This window comes from Haliotis rubra, unplaced genomic scaffold (assembly GCF_003918875.1).
Source record: "Haliotis rubra isolate DU_JTF1 unplaced genomic scaffold, ASM391887v1 Scf204, whole genome shotgun sequence".
NCBI classification, from domain to species: domain Eukaryota; kingdom Metazoa; phylum Mollusca; class Gastropoda; order Lepetellida; family Haliotidae; genus Haliotis; species Haliotis rubra.
Genome location: NW_025766048.1, coordinates 1150086 through 1158897, shown reverse-complemented (window position 1 = coordinate 1158897; position 8812 = coordinate 1150086). Strand labels below are relative to the sequence as shown.

The following is an 8812-nucleotide window of genomic DNA, read 5'->3' as shown; positions in this document are numbered from 1 at the left end:
TTGTGTTCTGGTAGTGTCTCACCAGTGCAGAAATGGTGTTCAGGTGGCAGTGGAAATGTGCAGCCACTTGTCGTTGAGACATTCCCCCACGGACCATCCCAATGGCCTCATGAAGTTGTGCAGACGTGAGCCTTGGCATGCTATGCGTTTCAATAGCTGTTTAATTTTTTGAACGATCGCAAGGGCAGGGGTTGAGCTTTCCAAAGTCACAGTATTGTGTGGCATTCATTTGCTCTGCTTCTCTTTCCCGGAATACACGTGCAACAACGTATTGCACGTCTCAAGGACGAACCCACTGACGTCACGGAACGTGGCACGTGCATGCATGTTGGATACATGTCACTAATCTCTGAGTTTAAATCCTTATGTGTCTACCCAGGTTTGATAAATTTAGATTTTAAATTTTTGTATGCACAGTTTCTTTATGTGCCTAGTATACTTTAGATATAATTTCAATATTTGGTATTTACTGTTGAAATCAACTGGGATGAGACCGGCAGCCGACTCCTCGCAATGCACGTGCGCTGCCCGCACTACCCGTCTTGGGAGGAACACACGGTTCATACCGGCAAACAATCTCATTCTTCACAGCGAGCCTAATGGATAAAACCGCAAAGCTAGTAAGCGAAGGGTTACGGGTTCGAAACCGGGTGTCGGCACTACATGGTGGAAATTGTCAATAATGCCATATTTTAAGATCGCATTCGGTGATAGCAAGACAAAGTTGTATCAATCTTCAAAACAAGTAATAATTCAAAGTCAAGGGATATCCCTCAGAAAATCCGGGGGCAGAGGGACGTTATTAAGATAATGCCCGGGGCACAGGGACGTTATTAAGATAATTGCCCGGGACGGAGGGACATTATTTAGATAATTGCCCGAGGAAGCGAGATTGTATCAGATTTGAGGGATATTACGAGAAAAAGTGTAATAGAGTGAACAATAGTAAGAACAATAGAGTGACGTCACTGTCGGTTTATTATTCCTGGTTCACTGCGGAAAGAAATGAAGGAAAACGTAAACGCTTGTCATCTTGGAATCAGCTCTTGACTACTGAGAGCCAGGTCACTATTCTTGCCCAAAATGTCACAAGACATTATACACTCCATAGAATTATGTGATGTTTGTGCAGAGTACAGAACACGACAACCGCAAGAATCTCTGCACCATAGAAAAACACCTGAAAGACCCTGGGAAACTGTGGGCTGTGATCTATTCTCTCTACAAGGTCGCAACTATATGGTGACAATTGACTGTTACAGCAAATTCTTTGAAGTTGACTAACACATCATCTCAGTCAGTCATCACCAAACTGAAGCATCACCTTTCAAGACACGGAATCTCAGATAAAGTCATTTCGGGTGGAGGTCCTCAGTTCTCATCAGGAAAATTCAAGTAATTTTCAGATAACTATGGATTTATACATGACATGTCAAGTTCTGGAAACAGTCAGTCTTATGGAGCAGCTGAAGCAGCTGTAAAAACAGCCACAAATCTCATGTGGAAATGTAAAGCAAGTAATGCAGACACATATATAGGACGTCTCAGCCTGAAAACTACCCCGACAGAAGGGACACAGGCCCAAGTGGGAGATTGTTTGGAAGAAGGACAAGAACACAACTACCAACAGTGAAATCCAGACTGAGTGTTCATAACAACCAAACGTCACTGATAGACAAACGCAAATCTGATACCATTAAGGCCAGACACTGCACCTCACATATGACAAAATGCTTAACAAGTATTTGTTACGTTTATTTAGTTTCAACTTAGAGGTATACATGTTAACAATCGATAAAGAGTCTTTTCCAGGTGATGTTGCTACCGGTTGCCATGGAAACGTCCAAGATGGACGCTGCAAGCCTGAAAAAAGATGAAATTTAGTGAAAGTTTTTCTCTAAAACTAATAAAGATATCTATATAATTTCAACTTTACAACATACCTTGGGGTGTGTAGGGTGCAATGACAGAGAGATATTTTTAAAAAAGACTGTTATTTTATTTAAAAAATTGTTTGAAAAACATCACTTTTGGGGGGTTGATTTTCACTCATATTTTATTTTTTAAAAAGAAAACAGGCAACAAATTTGAAAAAGTCTCTCTGTTATTGCATAAAGTAATCAATTGGCTATATGTACACAAAATTTCATTGAAATCGGGCCAGCAACAACTGAGAACTATGTTCACTAAGATCGAAAATGACGTATATGGAGAAAATAAGGAAATAAATTTGGTCATGTTTTTTCCTACTTTAGCACGAGATAAACACATTCAAAGTCTCAGTTTACTGAAGGGATGTATTCCAAATACATGAAGCAATTCATATACAAAGAAAAAAGACATAAAACTCCCCTACACCATACAACAACCACTCAGTGGTCAGTTGCTTCAACACAAACTCTATCCCTTCGCATCCATTGAGGTGTAGGTTTGTCATTGACAAGGAAATGAGATCGGAGGTTTTCAACAACAAAATTTTTTGAAAGTTCTATGCGTGAATCTCCATTCAATAAAAACTATTTCTTACCTTCATTGACTCCATTGGGAATGTTTTCCTCAAAGGCGTGGTCCCAAGATGTTTCCGATGCATCGAAAATGTAGAAGCTGTCAGAATCTAAATACATTGTACATGCTTGATCGCGCTGTCAAAACTTGTCGGATCTTTGACACTGCATTTTAAGCATGCCTGTCGCAACTGCGCCTCTTATTCTTAATGTAGGCGTGCTTTGACTTTGTTCTTCTCATTTTTATAGAATACAACAACTGTTAGTCAAGAATACATCAAATACGATGTTTATCGGTCGATGTTTTCGCGAAGCAGCCGCCATTTTGAATGCTTACCGGGAAAGGACGATGTTTTGTTGATATGCCGAATGGTGCATTGTGGGATACGTTTACCATATAAGGATGTAACGAAGATTACCGAATGTTGCATTGTGGGATATTTCGCCTTGCCGAATGCTGCATTGTGGGATATTTCGCCTTACAAGGATGTTTTCGTACAGAATACCTATCGCGGGAAAGTAGAGATATCCTCACGTGGAATATCTATTTTTAGAATGTTTTTGACCAGCAACATGGCGGACACGATGAGCTTTCTAGCGATGTATAACATGAATGGGTTCGTCCCTGCAGGGAGGGCGTTGTTAGGGGAGAAAGTTCGGCGTTTTCAGGGTTTGATTTCACACATTTTTAAATATTATCACATATACGATTATGTTTGTAGGGGTTTATATCAATAAAAAAGACTCTTTATCGAAAACAACGTGTTGTATCGTGAAGTACATGTGTTAATTATACGAAAAAAATCAAAATCTCGATTTTGACGTATTGAAGCAAATATGTCAATTTAAGGTGCCGTGTCTGGCCAGGGATACTCTACAACAGGGATAGGTCACTCGCTTGCTTTCTTTACCATTTGTACTAATTAACGTGTGCCTCGTCATGCTCCAACGCACACAGTGACTTGGTTCGGTCCCAGCGCAACTTCGGCTGCGTTTAACAGTACTTCAGCCAGTGTATTGTATAGGTCGGAATTTTACAATGAATGAATGAATGAATTAAGAGCAAGAATTTTATGTGAATGAATGAAAGAAATTAAGAAAAAGAACAAAAGAAAAAGAACATATGTGAATGAATGAAAGAATAAATGATACACCACGGCCATCCCTCCCCAAACATGTTAAAGAACGCAAAACTATCGGTAGAACACATGTTAACATCAGCTGTCCTTTTTATAAAAAATCTACTTTGAGACATGTTTTTACATTAGTAACTAATTCAGATATCTTATTGCATGTGTGGAATGACATGGGCATTGACAGAATGTTAACTGACACTGTCACAGACCCCTCAAGAACAGAAAGTTTAGAACTATCACAAAGCCTTGCAAACACCTTTCCAGTTTTGTCAAATACTAAGATCAACAAGAAAGAAAGAAGTTTTAGAACTATAACACTCAAGCATCACAAGCACCAATGGCGTATCAGAACAGATCGGCGATATGTCATATTTTTCACACACCTCAAATACACACTTGAAAAAACCAAAAAAAATAAAATAAAACTATCACTTTTACTTGAAAAAAACTTTCACCTGATGGTATATTCCCTCATAAAAAATTAAAGGTGTATGTGAAAGATGTTTTAGAACAATAACTAGAAACACTCAAACAACGCCCTGTAGTATTTCAATGGCAGATCGGCGATATGTCATATTTTTCACACACCTCAAATACACCCTAACAACATATTTTTAGTTATAAAAATATCACTATTACTTGCAAACACCTTTTAACAAAAGGTATATTTCCCTTCTAAAAATTAAACGAATATGTGAAAGAAGTTTTTAGCGATATAAGTTAGTCTTTCTTCGCTGTGTACTGAGAATTGAAGCCAGTGAGCTACAACATGCCCACTTGAAACTTTACTACAAAGCTACTGTACTTATACTGACACTAATAACAAGTATTTGACTTAAAATGAAGTGACAGAATAGGTAACTTATCTTCTACATGTAGGTTTTCAGTTGTCACAACACTCAGCGTATGTAATCAGCTGTTGAAAATAAACCGGGCTCAATCTTAAAAACTACGCTGCCGCCATATTGGCTGCACTGGTCACGTGACGAGCCGAGGCATAGCTTAGGAGCTTTCCGAGGAGTGACCACTCCCCCTTATAGAGTCTCCCTGGTCTGGCCTAAAACTGGGTGAAGAGGAGTGAAAATCTGCAACAGTTCAAAAACAAGTCGAACTGATCAAGTTCAAGGTGAAGATGCTACTCAATATCAGTGAAACAGGCAACAGATCAGACCGTGCAAGTCTCCAATAAGAAACAACTCTCCTGTAAAGCCAAGTGTGACTTCTGAAAATCACACCAAGAACAATGACAACAACTCTCTCACGCCAGTTCAATCTGAAAACTACCGAGATATATTATATCTGGGAGTCCAGTCAACAAAATGAATCTGTCAATGAACATTTTGCTCACTGGCCTGATATAACTTGTTTAGATCCTAAAAAGAATATGTCAGGAAGCGAGTGGAGTTAAGTTGATGATTTATATTTGGACTAGGTGCTGGCTGTCACTTGCCCATCCGGTGTGCTACAATGAGTTATGAAGGAGCCGTATGATCCTTTGACTCATAGAAAACGACAAAATGATTGGAATCCATGTTTGATTGTATGATGATAATTGCTCATTTTAAGAAAACACCGATTTTAGACAAAACCATGTCTGTACAAGTATGACCCTGGAATTTTTAATGTTGAATTTATTGGTGAATGTGAACATTCGAAATGTCATTTTGCTTGTCTTACACGATTCAAGGTCAATACAGAGTGTAACCTCCATGTGATAGCATGACAGCCAAAGCATTCTGCTCCTCATACCCCTGTCAGCCTCCTGATCCCCTGAAGGATCAGTCTACGCCATCCCTCGTGTAAAGCAGCTTCCAATAGGTTCTGTACAGGAGGATCCCTTTGTTACACACGACGACCTATCATATCCTAGATTCAGTAACCCATGCTTGTCGTAAAAGGCGACTAACAGGTCAGGTGGTCAGGCTCGCTGACTTGATTTGTCATCGAATCACAATTGCTTAGATCGATGCTCATTATGTTGATCACTGGATTGTCTGGTCCAGACTCGATTATTTTCAGACCGCCGCCATATAGCTGGACTATTACTGAGCACGGATCTTAAAAGCATAAGTTAGGGATATTACTAGGAAGGAAAGAATTAAATTGCATATCATGTACGCAAACATTTACATTTACCTGAATGACCGGTTATATAGTCATGGACGTTTCAAAAGAATTAACATTTCAAAGAATGCCATTTCTGGTGTCCCCCGTCGTGATATTGCTGGAATATTGCTAAATGCGACGTAAAACTCACTAAACACACTCAAAGAATGAATTAATTCAAAGCTGCCTTATGTGTGAAAAACTACCAGGGTCGGTACTCCTTGCCGAAAACGGCCGCTAAAATCTGCCCTCGACAGCTCTCGACATTTCACCAGCTCTGCGATCATTTCTTATGGCAGAAATACGCCCTCAATACAGCATCACCTGCGGTTGTTGGGTACAATCACAAGAGTCAAGTAAGCGGAAGCAGTAATAGGTGACAGACTCTACAGTATATGTCCATACTTTTCTGTTGTGTGCCTTGAAACGGGTTTGTCACTGTAACACGGAATAGTGTTGGAAACTGACAAGAATCTTCAAGAATTTCGTGTTATTATACAGATATCCCAATCCATCGTTGGCACGTCAGGTCGAAGAAGAGCTCGACCTTATATACGAACAGCCGATATTGCAGAAACTTCTCGAACGATCAAGGCTTCCATATTTGTCAAAAACAACCAGGTTTCATAAGTCTAATCTATTCGCTCGTCTGGACATTTTACGAGCTCTTCAACCATTCGCTGTCAAGGATATTTACCAGACTAAATAATCTCATTTGCCGCCATCACAATGTCTGCGATTTCTCCTATTTTTTTTAACAATGTCAATAAAACTTAGATGTCCGTCCAGGCGTGCCTTGAACACTTCCACAATTACATCTACATGAGTGAAACTGTCTGAAACTGTTATATGGCCATTGTGCACTAACCACGAACAAAGAGGGCACGTTACAAAATGGTGTGGCGTGAGTCTAGATTGAGTTATGGACTTCAGCCAGCAAAACCAAGCCTGTTGTTAATTAAATGGACAAAGCAAAACAGTGACACGAGCAATGAACCCCTGGAGGGCGACAAGACGCAACTGGGTATTTGTGTCATGTTGACCTACTTTCTCCTGGATTCCAGACGGGGATGCTAAGTAGTATGCTTATCCTCGTACAGATGTCGCAGAGAGACGTGATCTGAAACGTGATTTAGAATGTTAACAATAATAGTACATTGCTAGCGATTGTCCCACAAGACCAGTGTTTCAACAAGAACGGGTTTAATGTCGGCATGAAACGTATTGAATATTATTTGTGTGGAAAAAGATATATTTCTGTATCAGATCATTTTCGTAAAGACACGGTGCTTGTTTGATCTTGAACTATTAAGTCGGGGCGGTGAGGGAGCCTTATGGTCAAAGCATCCGCTCGTTACGCTGAAAACCGGGTTCGATTCAACCCATGGGTACAATGTGGAAACCCATTTCTGGTGTCCCCCGCCGTGATATTAATGGAATATTGCTAAACCATACTCACTCGCTGAACTTTTAAGTCACCACGCAATGTAATGTGATGATGTTGGTGAATCAACTCGATGGTACTGTCAGCTCTCCAGAGCTTCCTATCCCTTCAGTTAGAGTGAGTGAGTGAGTTTAGTTTTACGCCGTTTTAGTAATATTCCATGGGGTTTTTTTAGTCAAATTCGAGCCCATACCCTCAGAGTCAGGAACCTAACTTTTAATCGCCAGCACACAAAGTGGAAGCCGCGGTGTCTGAGTGGGATAGGCGGATGACTTTGTGCTAAATCCTCCAAAAGTGCTAGAATCTGTACTTAGAACAATAACTAGAAACACTCAAACAACGCCCTGTAGTATTTCAATGGCAGATCGGCGATATGTCATATTTTTCACACACCTCAAATACACCCTAACAACATTTTTAGTTATAAAAATATCACTATTATTTGCAAACACCTTTTAACAAAAGGTATATTTCCTTCTAAAAATTAAACGAATATGTGAAAGAAGTTTTTAGCGATATAAGTTAGTCTTTCTTCGCTGTGTACTGAGAATTGAAGCCAGTGAGCTACAACATGCCCACTTGAAACTTTACTACAAAGCTACTGTACTTATACTGACACTAATAACAAGTATTTGACTTAAAATGAAGTGACAGAATAGGTAACTTATCTTCTACATGTAGGTTTTCAGTTGTCACAACACTCAGCGTATGTAATCAGCTGTTGAAAATAAACCGGGCTCAATCTTTAAAAGCTACGCTGCCGCCATATTGGCTGCACTGGTCACGTGACGAGCCGAGGCATAGCTTAGGAGCTTTCCGAGGGTGACCACACCCCCTTATAGAGTCTCCCTGGTCTAGCCTAAAACTGGGTGAAGAGAGTGAAAATCTGCAACAGTTCAAAAACAAGTCGAACTGATCAAGTTCAAGGTGAAGATGCTACTCAATATCAGTGAAACAGGCAACAGATCAGACCGTGCAAGTCTCCAATAAGAAACAACTCTCCTGTAAAGCCAAGTGTGACTTCTGAAAATCACACCAAGAACAATGACAACAACTCTCTCACGCCAGTTCAATCTGAAAACTACCGAGATATATTATATCTGGGAGTCCAGTCAACAAAATGAATCTGTCAATGAACATTTTGCTCACTGGCCTGATATAACTTGTTTAGATCCTAAAAAGAATATGTCAGGAAGCGAGTGGAGTTAAGTTGATGATTTATATTTGGACTAGGTGCTGGCTGTCACTTGCCCATCCGGTGTGCTACAATGAGTTATGAAGGAGCCGTATGATCCTTTGACTCATAGAAAACGACAAAATGATTGGAATCCATGTTTGATTGTATGATGATAATTGCTCATTTTAAGAAAACACCGATTTTTAGACAAAACCATGTCTGTACAAGTATGACCCTGGAATTTTTAATGTTGAATTTATTGGTGAATGTGAACATTCGAAATGTCATTTTGCTTGTCTTACACGATTCAAGGTCAATACAGAGTGTAACCTCCATGTGATAGCATGACAGCCAGCATTCTGCTCCTCATACCCCCTGTCAGCCTCCTGATCCCCTGAAGGATCAGTCTACGCCATCCCTCGTGTAAAGCAGCTTCCAATAGGTT

The 8812-nt window shown here is 39.9% G+C and overlaps 1 long non-coding RNA gene across 1 annotated transcript; it reads right to left on the bottom strand.

Moving 5' to 3' along the window:
- Positions 1 to 1739: 1739 nt before the first annotated feature.
- Positions 1740 to 2624, bottom strand: LOC124275896. Its single transcript, XR_006898373.1, has 2 exons — positions 2528 to 2624; positions 1740 to 1863 (listed from the first exon to the last, which is right to left on the bottom strand). It is a non-coding gene; the product is annotated as an uncharacterized LOC124275896 (long non-coding RNA).
- Between the last annotated feature and the right edge of the window lie 6188 nt (positions 2625 to 8812).